Raw genomic sequence first — 18,170 nt, 5'->3', positions numbered from 1 at the left:
CAAAAGTGAGATCTTTAGAGCTTCCAAGTGATTTGAGAAAATTTTCAGTGAAATTTTTCAAATTCTCTCAAACCTTACTGAGTGAAGATGGTATCAAAAAATAGCAAGGTTAAGTGAGAATTTGAGATGTTGGTTCATGGAGTAGAATGGAAGGCACTGGCTTTCAAGCTCACTCTTGTGATCGCCGAAACCCTAGATCTGAGTGGAGTGTAGTCGCAAATCTCTTGAAAGGTACTTTTGATCAATGATATTCACACTCATTTCAAAATGTGTTATTTAAGAGATTGGTACATTGGAAATGGATGATGCCCTAGATAAGCTATGTGTTAATGGAGCATTGAAACTCGAGCACCAACACTTGGAAACTAAAGGGTTAACTCACATCCCTCACATGCCCCATGAATTTCAAGTTAAATAGATTAGGTTTATCCTTAGTTGGGTGCATAATGGTCAGTTGTGTTTGGAACAACCATTGTTGATCACAAAGAAGATGATTCATTGAATCATTGGTTTCCCAATGCTGGCCAAAGCCAAAATGACAAAAACCCTAGGTCGGGCTAAACTTGAAAAAGAAAATCCTAGCATAATAGGATGACAGAGGAATGAAAATTAGTAGTGTTTTAGATATGGAGTTGAAATTTGGTATTCACATCATTGCAAATAAGATATATAGCTCTAGCAGGTTGAATAGTGTGTCATGTGAAGTTGTGGACTTGGCATACAAGGTGGTAAAGAATAATTTATCTTTTGACCTTGTTGAGCTATTGTTAAAATAGTTCAACAAGAATATGAAAAGCATAATGAAATGAAAGAATAACCCATGTAAGTTTGATTCCCTATTAACTTGTCTATTTTGTTATGCTTAGAAATTCTTCCCTTCAAAAGGCACTATTGTTTGGAGAAAAGATGTGCCTGTGCTATATCAGATAAATGAGTTTATTATTGAAATGGGTGAAAACTATAATAGTATTATGGACAACTATTTTGATGCATTTAAGGATAAAATGAACAATAGATATGAAATCCCCAAGAAACTAGTTGAAGATTATGAGGATGATGTATATTTCATGGTGGATTGTGACAAAGTCTACATTTAGGCAGCTAAGCCTAAAATTGCATGGGTAAAACCTTTTGGATATGAGGTTAATATTAATGAAACCAAATATATCATTGAAGTACTTGTCAATGAGCCAATTGATCCTAAGGCTACATATTTTGGCACATACGATGAAGCAAAAGCTAGGATTGAACTTGAAATAAAGCTCCCTCAAGCGGTAAACAAAGGAAAGAAAAGGATTGCCAAATTGAAAACTAGTTCTACCCTTTTGTTGACTGAGTGAAAAGGTGAAGGTGAGGAAGTAGAGGAGGAGGTAGAATCTAAGGAAGAAGAGCCATTAAGGAATAAGGGCAAGGTGATTATCACCAAGCCACAAAAGCCATCCACTGCAATATTCACAAGAAGGTCCTCTAGGAAGAAATCTAACAAGGAAGGAGGAGACATTATATTCAAAAAACTTCCACTCACCTTCCAAGACAAGTTAAAAGATCTGGAAGTAGGATCCAGGATAACAAAATTTAAATCACTAAAGTATGAAATGAGGACAACGGAATAGTAGAAGAAAATTAAAGATCTAGTGATGTATACGATGAGGAAATGGAAATACTCACCTAACCAGCTTGTTTCTCAAATTCCAATGATTTATTGGAGAAAATCAAGCCAAGATGGGAATTTCCCACGCAAAATGTGAAAGACATATATGGGAAAACCTTGAGGTAGCTAATACCAAGCATATCAGATGCAGAGGTAAAAGAGTCACTGAAGAAAAATTGACTCTAAAATTTAATACTCATCTTATTTTGATGAAAGATATTGAACATGTTGTAAAGAATGCAACAAACACTTGGAAGAATAACTATCTTCTACACAAACCAAGTGATTTTCTAGTTGATGAAAGATGATGATGATGATGATGATGAGGATAAGGACAAAGATGAAGAAGAAAATATTGAAGAAGCAACTCATTTTGACAATGAAGAAGATGAAGAGGAATAAGGACAAGAGGCTACCAAGGAAGCAAAGCAAGATGATGAGGAAACTAATCTAGTTAAGATAGTTGCAATAGTTTTTGCCTCACTTCCTCACTCTCCAAGAAAACTAGTGACAACATCAAGCATGGAGACAACCCCAACAAGTTTGATTGTGACCACCAATGCCAACCTAAACATCCAATCACTCTTTGCTCCTACTTAGCTCAACACATCACTGATTGAAATGACCTCCACTTCATCTATTGCGTTGTAGACTCTTCCTTCTTCAACCGAGTTTCCTACTTCAATTTTGAGTATGTCAGTTTTGAGCACATAAATTTTTGATTCTTTAGGTATTTCTATAAATATTCCTTCAGTAAGTGTAGCATTAGTTTTTACAGCAAGTCCTAGTATGTCTACTATTATTTCTATTATGGGTACACAAGCAATAAGTGTAAGGATAGTTGAGCCCAAGGTTCAACCAAGCACAATTTTTTTGGGTAAAGGAAAAGAGACGGAGGAAGAAATTAATTTAGATGAGGAAATTATAATCCCAAATTGGGATATTTCCAAGCTTACTCTAGACCAAATACAATCATTTGGTGAAATCCTCTAGAAGAAGGCTAAACAACAAAGATAAAGAGAGGAGAGAGATAAGGAATTCAAAATTATTGAAGATGCAAAAAACATTTTGGCAAAGGCCATAGGTATTGAGGTTGATTCTTCACAACCAATTTTGTATTAGCTACCAGAGGTAGTAAATAAATTTAATAAAGATATTGAGGGACAAGATAAGTTAGTGTAGAAGGTAGAAAATAAGTTTGATAATAAAGTGTTGGAGCACATTGCTCAACAAATAGCTATTTATCAAGTAGAAATTTCTACAATTTTGGATAGTTTGGAAGCATCTTGTACAAATGTGTCATCACTTTTTGGAAAGCTATGTGATGTTTCTGAGTATACCAAGGAAATAAAGGATAAATGGTCCAAAATAGATGAAGATATCAAAGCTAGCACTTAGCAGTTGCAACTTGACCCTAGTTCAAGCTTTGCACATTTCCAAAATATAAGACTTTTGTTAGATATGCAAGCAGAATTGCTTAGAGAAGAAGCAAGGATCATATCCACATTGATAGATATATAGAATATGATTCTTCCCAACATGGATGCATTGCAAAAGCACATTGTACATTCAAAAACTCTCATCCATGATACTAACTTCTCCATAGTGGACCATACGATAGAATTGTCAACAAAAGTACAAATTGCACTTCACACATGTAAGGTCCTGCAAGACAATTGGGATAAAACTTTGGCAATCATTCTTAAGGTACATTTAATTTTTTTTTCTCATTTTAGTGTTACTATGTAATAGAATAAATCTTTGGCATTAATTTCAAAAAGGGGGAGAAAGATACATGTTATGGGGGAGAAAATGTAATAAGTTAAATAATCAATGGGGGAGTAAGATTTGTACATAAAGATATGTTGTATATAGCAAGAAGATGTATAGTATACTATATGAAATAACCTTACCATGTATATATATATATATATATATATACATATATATATATATATATATGTATATGTATATATATATGTATATGTATATATATATGTATATGTATACATATGTATATATATACATATATATATACATATATATATATATATATATATATATATGTATATATATATGTATATATATACATATGTATACATATACATATATATATACATATACATATATATATACATATATATATATATATATATATATATATATCTTACAAAATCAATTTTGAAAAATCTCAAAAATAGTATACTTTACCAAGCTAGTATCACATGATGATGGATAAAAGAAATTTAAGAAACTTTTTGAATTCAGTTTTGGCTAATAAGTATTTTTGTCACTAATTCCAAAGGGGGAGATTGTTGACATATCAGTCAAGTTTGTTATTAGTGACACACACTTATTCAAATTGTATATAGCTACTGAGCTTCCTTTACAACTAATAGTATTTGCCAAGCATTTTAGTTGTTGCTAAGTTCTACAGTTGCTACCAAGTCCTTTGGACAAATCCTAGTGGTTATCAAGTAGTCACAATTATAGTGAAGATCAATAGTGTAAACCTTGCATCTCAGTGAAAATCGAGCTGTGTAGTGTTCATTGAGTTGTGCAATGTTCATCAAGTTTGTAGTGTATATGATGTGAGTCCAGTGTTAATCGAGCTATTTACTATTAACCAAGTGACTTGGTTTATATCGAGCTCAAAGTGATAGTTATTACTAAGCCTTGCCATGGTAAACAAGTGATTTAGTTTATATGACAAGTTTTACAATATCTACCAAGTCACTAATGTAAATTGAGTTTAAGACTACTTGTAAGTGATCAGTATGGACTGAGCTTCTATGTCTGCTGAGTGCATGATGATGCCAAGCATTAATAGTGGATGCCAAGTATCAAAACTTCACTGAGTCAGTCTTTAGAACCTAAGTGCCTTCATGTGGGCTGACTTTGTAATATCTATGTTAACTTGTATTATGGTTGACCTTGTAATTTGTATAATAGGATTGGTATATATGTAATGTATTGTATCATATCCAAGTATGATGAAGATGTGAATGTGAATGCAATGTGAGTGAATATAGTTAGAAAAGAGGAAAAATAGTGAATTACAAAGGCTACAATAGTATAAGGAGCAACAAGGTCCTATCTATTACATCAAGGTGATTAGTACTTAAAGGAATCTCATTCAGCAAACCAAGTTGTAGATTAGAGATCATCTATTATTTTATCCTAACAGATGCATCAATTAAATCCTTTAACAAGGTAGACCTAATAGTCTTTTGTAAATCTCTTTACCGAGTGCATACTTCATTGTATATTTGTAAATCCTTTCACAAGGTGGACCTAGCAGTTCTTATTGCTCCTAATAGGGAAAATCATTAGAAGTGATCAATGTAAGCTTTAATAGGCTAACTTTATACTACAATACTAAAGTTTGTGGGTATCATCCACACCCCAATTTTACTTTCTATTTGGAAGGTTTTTGGGTCACCAAATCTTTGTGTTATAGTGTTATGAATGCTTTCATATTTTTAGTTTCTTATGCATGCAATTAAATCACATTATATGTGATGGAATAAATGCTAATTAGATTGTTGGATTAAGAGTTGAAATTGTAAAAGTCTTAGAAGTTACTGATTCATCCCTCCCCTCTCAGTAACTTAGCATAGTCTTGAATATTTCCAACAGTGAGGACATAGTTGATTAGTGATATGTTGTGTTTTCTCACTTATATATATATTTTGCATTCAAACCCCATCTGCATAATCTATGTTAACTTGCATGTTCTTTTAGTTTCATTAATCATATTTTTACGTCTTTGCATTTTACCTTCATTATCATTAGTATTTATTATAGTTGCATTAATGTGAATTATCATTTATTCATTATAGTCTAGTTTTCATATGCATTCATCTTAGTTGTATTACTTATATTTGTCATTTTAGTTGCGTTTGGTTGTGTTAATATTTTTGTTCCACCACATTATCATTAAAATTGTTCATCATATAATTTCATATAAAATTATATTTGGTCTTAATTACATTATCATAATTGTAGTATTCATGTTAGTAGCATTTTCATCCTACATTCTATTCATTGCATTTTAATCACACCAATTGCATAAGTTTAATCATTTGATTAGTTCACTACCTCTGATCTAATTTACATCCTCATTTAAAAATACATAAATTTCATTCACTATGTTATGGATATGCATTAGTATCCTTCATCATCATATCATTACATTATTCCTCATATAGTTTTGTATAAATTACATTTATCATTAGCTCCATTTTGTTTAATTCATTTAGTTCTATTTCATTATACAATTAGTTTTAATTTAATTGAGATATTCTTTAAAGCTCATTTTTTAATTTATGTTTTTAAAATTATACATTCAGTCTATTTTATCCATTAGTTCCATAATATGTACAATGTATAATTAAAATCATCTATCATTACATATCACATAAACATCTCATAAGAATGTAAAGTATCAACATCTCATAAGCATGTAAAGTACACCGTATAAAGTACATCATAAAATAGATCACATCACATCACATAGATCTATATATCACATTACACACATCTACATAAATCATGTAAGTCCACCATGCATCACACCCTATATGAACACATTAGCATCCTAATACATCTCATAAAATATATAGAACATATCACATCCTCAAAATACACACATACATATTAAAAATCATATAAGAATCACATAAACATCAAGACTCTCATAAAAACATAGGGACACATGTCCATAACACACAAATCCCACCCAATCAATAGTCTATATATATATATCATCCTATAATAAATAATAGAATACATATCCCACCTAATAAAAGAATAAAAGTCCATTCAAATATCCATCATAACTATCATATAATACAATGGGGATTGTTCTCTCCAAAATATACAACTACATCATGAGTAGTACATCAAAACACATATAGTACATAAAAATGCAGTTATCACTACTCATCTATTTCTTTTCCTGTAGCCTCATCAATCGGATCTACAAGAGTATCCCCACCCCCCTCCCCTAGGAAACCTATAATGGACCTAGAGGTCATGGAAAAATAATTTCCTCCATGAATCCCCTAACCTAACCACCCCCACCTTCTCCTCCTTGATCTCCCCCAATTGCATCCCTACCAATCCCTGAGCTTTGTCCCTTATATGTCATGACTAATCCAAGCCTCTACCTCTAGTTTTGTCCCATCCTCCAAGATTCCCCAACCCCAAAATTACTATTGCTAGCTCCCTCAATACAAGTATGTGTATCAACAACCTCTAACCATGTAGACCAACGATAATTCTTAATATGGTTTTAGACACTTCTATGTGGTATCTTCCCCAGTAGAATCAATTCCTCTCCTAGAGATCCTCCACCTCTCCCTATAGTCTATGGATGTGATCAATATCCACCTATGACCTACCTCCTTCCATCATCATCTAAGTCCTCAAGGTCACCATATCTTAAAATAACTAGTCTCTATCTACCTATATAACATCTAATCTCTCCTATAGTCGATCCCTTCCCATTTCCAAAGCCTCTAGACTCCCCTCTATCCTATCTAGTTCTATTAAAAGTACATCCCTATTGACTTGAAGTTGACTGAACTATCCCTATAGTGTATCCTTCTCTCCATAGAACTAATCTTTCTTAGATCAATAATAGTCCATCTCCCTCCATGTATTCCAAATTATCTAATTGGTTGCATCATGTTCTTGCTATAATGACATGTATCAGATGCTAACTCATTGTCCTCTCCCCTAGAAGACAAGTCTCCTCCCCTTGATCCCTCTATTAACACCTATGTATCTTATGGTTGGACCCTACCCTCTATCCACGTCCATTTTTTGGGGTCCAATATTATTTTTTCTATCTTTCTCCTCCCTCCTCCACCTACCTTGCTCTCCCATATTGTCCTATCACCTATTGGACCCTCTACCTAGGATGTTCCTAGACTAGAGAATCTCTCTGCCTCTATCCCCTAGCCATATATCTCCCCTTCTTGGCATCCTATGATGCCTCCCTAGATCTAGTCTTAACCTAAGGTTTCTACAACTTCTCCACTATCTTAGGCCTCTACCATTGGTCATAGTACTCCTATGTCAAGCCAACATCCAACACACCCCTATGCTAATCATATTCAAATTATGGTAAGCCACACAATACTTCTAACAAGCCATCCCTCTATAGAAGCTACCTAGATAAAGATATTTGTTCTTTGGTCAATAAATGGTACCGGATTGGCCCTTTTGTCACTCCTTGGATCCATCCAAACTATCAATCACCCTATCTAGGAAATACTACTCAACAATGTAATCCCAACACCTAAAAAATGAAGCACAATAATGTGGTGTGGGGAAACTGCTACTGCTCTTCTAGCCATGTAGGGCCTCTATGTAAGTTATTTAAAATCATCTAGTACAACTTTCCAATATTCCATGTCATTTTTGTGGTGGTACATTAGTGAGTCCATCAATTATACACTATGAGCTAATTTGCCCACATATTTATTGTCCCATTGACCTAAACACAACAATGTGCTCCCAGACATAAACCTAGAGAAAAGTAGCAAATATGATGCTTCTCCCTTGTCTCCCCCATCCATGATAGATGTGATGAAGCCTCCAAATTTTCCCAAAGATGACCATCAAGAACCTTGTAAAAGTGATTTTTTCTAATTTTAGAAGCAAGTTAATAATGGTCAAGAAAATTAGTAAAATTTTTATATTTTGGAGATAAGATATCAATAGGGAGGTGAAATAGTGACTTTATTCTATTTTACAAAGTCTCTACAAGAACCCTACAAAATTGGGATTTTGTATGTATGATCCTAGAAGCTTGTAAAAAGGTAGAATTTCACAAAATCATAGGAAGTAAGTTGAAGAGACCCCAATTAGAAAAGTGTGAAATGGTTATCATAGCTTTAGAAGCCATGAGTAGAGAAGCATGCAAAATAGAAAAATGACAACCTAATGTAAATGTCTTGTAAACTAAAATGTTTGAATTAAATGACTGATTAGATGTGGAAATTTTGGACCATGAATGAATAAAAATATGTGTGAAATGTCTTTGAAGTTACATTAAAATTAAAGAAGCATTAAATTTACTCATTATATTAGTTGACCAGGCTAAGTAGAGATCACTATGTAAAATCTTAGGAATACAGGTTGAAGATCCATCACCACATCATAATTCCACTTGCTAAAGTTTGCAAGAATGGGTTTGCTAATTTAGTAGCATCTAGTAGGTGAAGAGTTGAATCCAATTGCTTAGCCAGATCTTACCCTTGAGAAGGACTAATCAGATGCCATCCATAGTATGTATGAAGTTGTGTGGGAGTTAAAGACCATTTATGCTAGTTATGCTAGTGATTGTCACAAGTTGGAGTTGGTAGAAGATAAGGCCAAATTGCAAATGATCCTTGCAGAATTTATAGATGAATAGGGTAATGGTTGACATATGAATGAGATACTCAAAATTTTATAAGGAATCTAGTGAATCTAATAAAGGAAACCATAGTTTTTAAAATTTTTTATTTTACCTATTGTACAAATTAGTGACTGGTTGCACTTAATTTTAGACTGTTACATTTTGGAAAGGTATGAAGCTTTGTTGTACCCCTTAATTTTCTATAAGAAGGGGTACCAAGAATTTAGTAGATATTATTGATAGAGTGAATATAGAATTAAATATAACACCAAAATAAAATAATTTTGTAGTTTTTTGGATAGGTAACACAATAAGTCACCACTCAATTGTACCTATCTTTTTGAAATTGTAAGGCCTCACCCCGACTTGTCATAGCATAGATATTCTTACTTGCATTTTGATATTTAGGACTTTGATATTTTGACACTTATTTGAGACTTAGATGGATAGTGATTTGTTTTATCTATTGATTTTGACATTATAGTAGTTTTTTGCATCTATGATATGTACTAAGAACCTAATATTATGAATGGAATGATCGAACACATATGAATGTAACTTTATGACATGATAGAATTAGATTATGATGTGATGCAAAATGTTAATTTGATTATGATGATTTATAATATGCAGATAAATGTTAATTGGATTATTATGATTTATGATATGTAGATAAATGTTAATTTGATTATAATGATTTATGATAAATAGATTTTTACATTCTAACATCTCAAATGAATTATTTGAAATAATTAGGAAAGAAAATTTAATTGAAATATGTGAATATGGATTATGTAACATTTGAAATTATATGCATTTATGATATATATTTTATATGACCTTCTTGGACTACTATTGCTCAAGTTTAATGTGTAGGAAGTGGAACCATGAAAATTTTTGGGGGGAAACAAGTTTTGAACCTATGTGAACACAGTTTAACCAAGGTGAATCTTTAGAAGATTCAAAAGCTTTGTTGTGATGTATTTTATTTCATAAATGTAAGTTTTCTTGTGTGTGAAATTATTAATTTCAAAGATGCATTAGGGACTTGTCATGATGGTGTGGAATGTGCTTGTATGTGTCACTTGACACTTGTGGACTTTGTGCGTTAATGACAGGTCATCTAGGGTTTTGGTGATGGTGGAATTTTACACTGAAACTAATTTCCTCGTTAATGAGTAAGTAAAGCCACTTGACAAGGGGTAGGATGGGTCAAAATCAAAGGAAATTCGAAATTGAACTTGGCTAGGGTTTTGAGGGGTCATTAGGTGGTCACAAGGTGTCTTTTATGTGAAAATGAGCTACCCATATGATATTACAACATGTTAGGGACCTAATTTTGACCATGTTAATGCCTAGTTAGTTTAGGGGGGCCCTTTACTAATGCCTTCTTTTACCAATTCGAAAATGGAGTTTTCACTTGTGTTTTCTCCCATGTTTCCACTAAGTTAAATATAGCAAATTTAAAGGGAGACATGTTTGTAAGAGGAAGTGGCTTGGTGTTTTTACCAAAATAGATAGTGGGAAAGCCCTTTTTATAGAGTCTTGTACAAACTAGTGGGTGTTCACCCACTCTCTAAATTTAGAAATAGTTAGGGTTTTAGAGGAAGACTAAGGGAACTCTGCAACATCTATCATTTTCTTTAGCATGGACCAAGGTTGGTGTTCAAACGATGACCATTTTCTTTCTTTTAGTATTGCATAATGAATTTGAAAGAATGGAATATTTGCTATAGGATCATGCATTGTATTATGAATCTTTGTATTATAAATTTTGGTATGGTTTTGTGATGGTGTGAAGGTGTATTTTATTCACATAACTTTCTTTTCTTTTATTCTTGGTCTTGTTTTTTTAAATTTGAATGTCAAGTGTTAATGGGCGTGGAAGGCTTCACTCACCCTTGGGAGGGAAGATAAGTCTTGCATGAAGAGGTTAGTTGGGATCAAAAATGTAGTAGAGAACCTCTTCTCTTAGAGAGAGGGGTGGGAAAATTTCATGGCGTATGGGCTCCATTGAAGCCATTGTCTTGATATTATGATTTGGGGGTGATAAGTAGAAATTATGAAGAGAAGCATGTATGATGCAAGTCTTGTCAAGGCATGATGAAATTCAATGTGTGTGAAGTTGTATTGACATGGAAAATCTCCTCCTTAAAGAACCCACCTTCACCCAATACCATTATGATTCCAATGGTGAATCATTTTGCAAGCCATGGAAGGGATTGTTGGGTGTTATGTGATGTGTTTCATGCATTGGCAAGTGATGAATGTGTGTATCCCATTTGGACCTTGTTTCCCCTACTCAGTGGGTGGCTTCATAGAAGTCTAGGATGGGATGTGAGCCTCCATGGTTCCAAGTTTGTGTTGTTTTGCAAGTTTTGAAAGTATGGTTCCTAGGAAGATGTTAGGGCTTCATTCTTGGAAATGTGGACAGTCAAGTGTGTGGAAAGACTAATCCTTCCCATGTTACTCCATAATATGTTGGGATGTTGAGTTTAATTTGTTGTTTCATTATAAATTAAAATGATATCTACTTCTTATGAACATTTTTGTGGTTGCGTAAAGTGAAGTTTTGAGAAAATTGTATACAGTTTCCTTTGTATGGAAAGATTCATTTTGAGGAAAGGCATGATAAAATAAAATGATCAAGCTTTTACAAATAGGAAGATCTATGCATTTAGTTTAAAGTTAAATCTTATGAGGTCTTCATGTAGGAGAATCCTTGTAACAATTATGCAAGGTAGATTTGGTAAAATCATTGTAAGTTTCACAATATCTGATTTGATGTAATATGGAGAAGTTAAGTAATGAGACATACCTCCTTATGTTGCTTTATAAATAAATAGGTAGAAAAAATTACATGGTTATTGTGAGGGATACTTTCTATTGATATAGTGGCTCAAGTTGGAAACACAAGTGATTGACTTGTAAAATCATATGTTATGAAAGAGAAAACATTATATTTTGATAGTTTATTGCATATGTTTGGAAAATGATTAAGATTTTAGAGAAACATTTTGTGCATATAAGTGTCAAAATTAAGTTAGATAATATTAATGAACTAATGAACTAAAGTATCACTAACCAATCACTTAGAAAACTTTATAAGTTCTATAGTAGTGGAGAGGAAAGAAATTTCAATGCAATTCACACTCTAAAACTATAAGGAAATGTATGTTGTAGGTGCACTTTTAATCCTCTAGAATTTGTATGAGGAATGGTGAAAAATAAATTTTCCATTAAATTCTAATAGTATATTCAGAGAGAATATTCTTAGAATCTTGTACATGGAATATTAATAAAATAATATCTACAATAAGGGGTAAAACTCATGTAATAATCATCTAGTTCATAAAAATTTGTGAGAGATGACTTATTATAGTCATGTGATGCTTATGTCACAATACCAAGAAAATAAAATCTTCATGTCAAGTCCTAGTCCTAGGCATTCACCCACTTAAGACTTTGTATATTATTATAACACTAATTTTTTTTTTTTTAAATACCTATAGGATCTCTACCTAGCCGACCATCTTTACTCATCAACTAATAAAAATAAAATGAACTAAAATGCAACCTAGGAAAAAGACTTAAGAACTTAAATCTAGTATCTAGTTTCTATGAAAGAGTAAAGTCAATGCCTCTAAACTTGTCCCCCACCCTAGGTGTTTCAAGCCTTTATGGTCACATGATTTAATCCAACAATTTTGAATTGGTCTGAAATAGGTCAGAAAAGCCTTCACCTTTCTCCTTAGGCACATCATTTCATGTTAAGGAAAGGAAGAAGTATGTTTTCAAACATGTGAAGAGGTCCCTTTCAACCACCTTGGGAAGAGTGGCTAGGCACCTGGGAGAGGACCAAGTCAGCTTGTCACCTCATGTCAGGTAAGGAGGGACACAATTTTTATGAGATAAGGGGTCTTATGTTACAGAGGTAAGAAAGTAGGGTTAGGAGAGTAGGCTGGTTAGTGGGGTAGGTAATATTATGTGTCATTTTGATAATAAACATTTTTTTGAAATGTTTGGGGGTTGATTATTATATAAATTCATGTCTTTAAATGAGTTAGCTAATAAGTAGGGATTAGTGGTAAAGACGTATGGAGTAACAATAATGGTTAATTTTTTTATCACTTTCTTTTATGTCATGGAAGGAGATAGGGTAGGATAATAGGATAGGTGTAGGGATAGCTTAAAGAAAAAATTAAATATTAGGAAATTAGAATTAGAATTCTTTTTTGTTTATTATAATTCTGGAATCTACTTAATTACATTAATGAATAAGGGTATGCCCCTTAGTTATGATATAAACATAACAAATTTATCTTCGTATAAGAGATGATCCAAATTAGATGTTAATCAACATAAAAAGGTGGATAAATAATTATAAGATTTTAGGGAAATTGAAATTAAAATAAATAGTATAAGTATATGCTTCTTCAATAGTCAAAATAACGGTATCGGATTAAGTTAATAAGTTAGAAGTTTAATGAAATGACTTTTGCACAAGAGCTCATTAAAATTTTTATACCTAAATAAGAGAAAGTAATAACAATAAAATAGAATGATCAAGAGTAGAAATGGGCATAAGACTTGTTGAGTAAAGTCATATATATATATATATATATATATATATATATATATATATATATATATATATAAGGTAAGTCGACTTGTAAATGGATCATCTAGGACAACCTTAAACATCTTCATATTTGCTTAACTATAGAATTTTTCCAACTACATTGATAGAAAATTATCCTTCACATCCATATGAAAAGTCTCTTACTTTAGGAATAGGATGTGGATTCAAAATGATAAACAACCTAGCTCCTAAGTTAAAACTCAGTGTTCCAATGAATGTTAGAAAATAATTGGGCCTTCCTTGGTGCTTGAAGTACAAAATTTTGAATGAAAGTAAACTTTTCCACATCACATAAAGTTAACTAGCCCCAACTCAATGATCGAATAGGAAGCATCCTAGTGTCCTTGAGGTGACATGAGTTGTTACATTTTGCACATTCCATAATTTGATGTTATACCCATAACTAGTTTAGGCCTATATGTATTTATCATTAATGCACCTTTCAAAAAAATAAAAAAAATAAAGTAAAAAAAAATGTTGGTTTTGTTTTGCCTCGTTAAATTTAGGGCATGATAAAAATCAATATAAGACCCTATTTCATTTCAAGATTGGGAAACTCATTTCCATATACTTGAATTTAGTAAATTGTCCTCTTCAATTAAAAAATACTGTTAAAATATTGAATTCAATACATATTCTTGATTATCAAAGTCAGCATGTAATGCTTACATTGTGTAATTGGTCTTATTTAGTTAAAGTCAAACACAATTAGACTAGGGTTCTGTATTTTCATGTTCTTTGTCCACTAGTTCATGCTAGTGCACACTATCTCCAAATAGTTTGATAATTACAAATTCATGTAAGATGGACTCTATTTTCCCAAAACTTGATAAGGAATTGGTCTTGTTTATTTCATTTAATTGGTTATCTATTGTATTTGGTAAAATTAATTACCATATTCATATGCATATCATTAAATTATTTTCCATACACTCTCTCAATCTTTTAAAATACTTTAAAGCATTCAATTTCAATTTTTATTTCTCTTGTGAATTACTTTCTAGTCCAAAGAGAATCAGCCAAGAAGTCTTTAATAAAAAGCCTTATACCAATCTGACGGGTTAAGAATAGATTCATCCACCCAGGTTTTGTATAGCATGAAGAGAAGGGGAATTTGATCTTTAAGCATCAATCTCATTTGTTTGTTAAATTGTGTTGTAGATTCCAACATTTGAGTTGTTAGGATTAATGAGATAGATATAAAAATTACATGTAAATATAACTGATATCTAAAAATAATAAATCAGATAAAAGAGAACACATGACACAAATATTTAACTTGGTTCACCCAATCCCTAAGCTACGCCCACTAAACAAAAAGTCCAATATTCTTATTAGCTAGTGATTAAAACCTAATTACAATCTATAATCCATTATATCTCGATACTTCCATAAGAAGCTACAACCTCATCATTCATTATGAAATCCCTAACCCTAAGCCATTTTGTACAATATTTTTACCACTTACAAAATGAGGGCTAGAATAAGATGAGAATAGAAAAATATAAATATGACAACTTTTACAATAGTAAATTCTTTTTTGGATTCAGGAGTGCTACCCCTTGAACCTTCCCTGTATTGCAATAGGGAGAATTCCTAGGGTTGTTACCCCAAGACCTTGTAAGTGACACTTCCCCTTGACCCCTCCTTGGGTGCTACCCTAGGAACTTGCAAGTGATCGTGTTGCCATTTGACCCCTAGAGCATGGAGGTATTGCCCTCAAACCCCCACAGTAAAATTTGGGGGGAAACCACATTGAATAAAGTGGGGAAAGTTTAGCCTCTAAGTTTGATTAGGCTCCACATCATAGCATGAGTGAGAAAACTCATAGGAATCCAACCAAAAATTTGAAGAACCAACAAGATAATTTTATGTGAATCTTGATATAGATCTACTAGCCTTAGGGCTCCCCATGTTGTAGGGATGCCCAAATCCATGATCCCCATAATAGTTTCCCCATGGAAAAATCATTTTATTTTTCCTAAACCTAAGTCTTTTTTTATTCATGTCTTCCCCTAAGTCTTCCTTCATTTGTGTGGGTCTAAGTTTCACTAGTAAATGCATTACAATATCATATTTTTATCATATTTTTGGGTGACATAATCTTTGTTTGGTGAGAACATGATATACCACCATTTGGAAGTGGTTAGGTGTGCTATGTGAAAACATATTTTGAAGAAGGAAAGAAGATTGATGGTCACCATGTTTTCATAATGATATCATCAAGGTTTTCTAAAAACATGAGATGCTTCCATGAATTCTAAGATTTCTTAATAGTTTAATGAGTACCAATTTTAATTATGTTCATCTAATTGGTCTGTATATTTGATAGAGTACAAAAATTTGTGACAACTGGAGAAAATCAACGGTGTTAGTGTATTCTATCAATGGGGCCAGTTTGTAAAAAAGGGTTAGTGGGTTCATAAAGAATGATGATCATCATGTTTTCATTTACCTACAACATTGGGTACATAAGGTACATATTTTTGTATGTACAATTTTCAAAGGAGATGTTTTAATCAGTAGGTAAAAGATGCTCAAGGGTTAACCAAATTTCAATGAAGGCTTAGATTTGGCTCAGAAGAAGATCAAATATTGTCACATTTTCTTGATGATATCACTAAGCCTTGCCAAAAACACAAGATTGTACTACATGGAGTCTTATACCCTACACGGTTTGAAATATCAAACTAATAAGGTGTTTCTTATGCAACATCTCCCTTGCTTCTCATTGGTTGAAGTGGGGCCCCTAATTGCTAATATAGAAGTTCAATGATTGTTAATATAATTTTTAGCCATGAATGTAGAGGTAGATAGAGATCAACAATGGATTTTTTAAAAGTTTATGTGAAATGTAAAGATTTGATTGTTGCATTTATTGTATGAATTTATTCATATACTTTGTGGTTTGCACATATTTTTGAAGGGTTTGAATACATTTTTAAAGAATCTTATTCATTTGCTGCATTATTTTGACTCTGAGGAGCTTAATTATTTTAGAGAAGTGGGATTTTAACAAAATTGAGATGTAACTATAGAGAAATAAAAAGTAAGTGTCATGCCTTTATTGACAAAATTTTATTATTTTCTTTCTGCAATTTTTTTGTTAGGGTTTTCTTGTCATAAGGTTTTCTTGCTTAATTTGATAATCTAGGACTCTGGTAATGTTTTCTATTATACCAAAAAACCTTAGTTAAAGTAGAGACTGTAGAATTGTCACCATGCCTCCAAGACCCATTCAATTAAATTAAATTACAATGTTTGACACTTTTATGATGATTTCCTTCACCAATTACTAGGATCATCAATGAAAAAGGTATATTGGATGAGTGGAGGGACCTAGGAATAGAAATGTGTACTAGGTTGAAGGATAAATACAATTGGGTTAGAGACCCTTTCATACAAACCTAAATATTTTTTGGCAGTGGTATGGCCAATAAAATACAAGAAATCCACTCTAAAATATGTGGTAGTATGATTTGGGGAAATTAGTGGTTCCTACCATGTTCTTGGATGTAGATTCACTACTATTTCTAGCAAGAAGATATTACCCAATTACAAAGGTGGTTAGAGATCTAGAGGGGGCATTTTTGGTAAATATTACTATAAATGAAATTAGAAAGGGTTTTGATCTTCATGAGGCTCTATCAACCATATATGACAAATTTGAGGCATTTGAAACATGATTTGATAATACATCCATAAAGGTTTCAAAAAGAGTTGTAAATTCTTTTTTAAGAACTATCGATTGTATTAAGCCTAGTACAAAGGTGTTAGGAAATGATGTGGGTAAGGTTGAGAATTTGAGAAACCAATTAGAGATACTCACACTACACTATGTTAGTTATTAGGGCTACCAAATAATGGGAAGTTCAACAAGGCTACATTATAGATCTGTCTCAGAATTTAGATCCCTAATTTTTTAATATATGACTATACAAATTATTTGGAGGAAGAGATAAATGAGGGGTTGACAACATTGCATAATGGAGAGACACCAAAATTCCATTGGTACTCTTTACTTATGAATTTCATTATTTATAAGAACATGGTATACTTCAACTAGTTCATGTCTTTAGATATTGAGAATTAAGGATGGTGAGGTGTTACCTATAAAGCTATCATCCACCATCACGTCCCTTGATTGGTCACAGCCAAGTTTCATTTTGTTTGATAACAACTTTTCTGCATCCTTAAGGATGAGATTGGTAACATTTATGTAGAGAATTCTAGATCCTTTAGCTCATTCTCCAAGGCTTATTGAGTGGGGATTTTCCCCTCATATATCTCATCATTAGTGAGACACTATTCCTTATTCCCATAGAAGGAAGCTAACATTTCTTTTGTTATGCCTTTACATGTAACTATAAGAATGTGACACATGAGCATCTTGGGTGTAAGAAAAATTTTCCGTCACCCAAAAATACTTCCTTTATCTATCTTGAATAATGGTTATCTCTGTCCAG

The sequence above is a fragment of the Cupressus sempervirens genome, chromosome 1 (genome assembly GCF_028749045.1).
Source record: "Cupressus sempervirens isolate cs-2001-9-10 chromosome 1, ASM2874904v1, whole genome shotgun sequence".
Taxonomy (NCBI): Eukaryota; Viridiplantae; Streptophyta; class Pinopsida; order Cupressales; family Cupressaceae; genus Cupressus; species Cupressus sempervirens.
The sequence above is the reverse complement of the archived record's forward strand: the minus strand, read 5'-3'. Positions refer to the sequence as shown.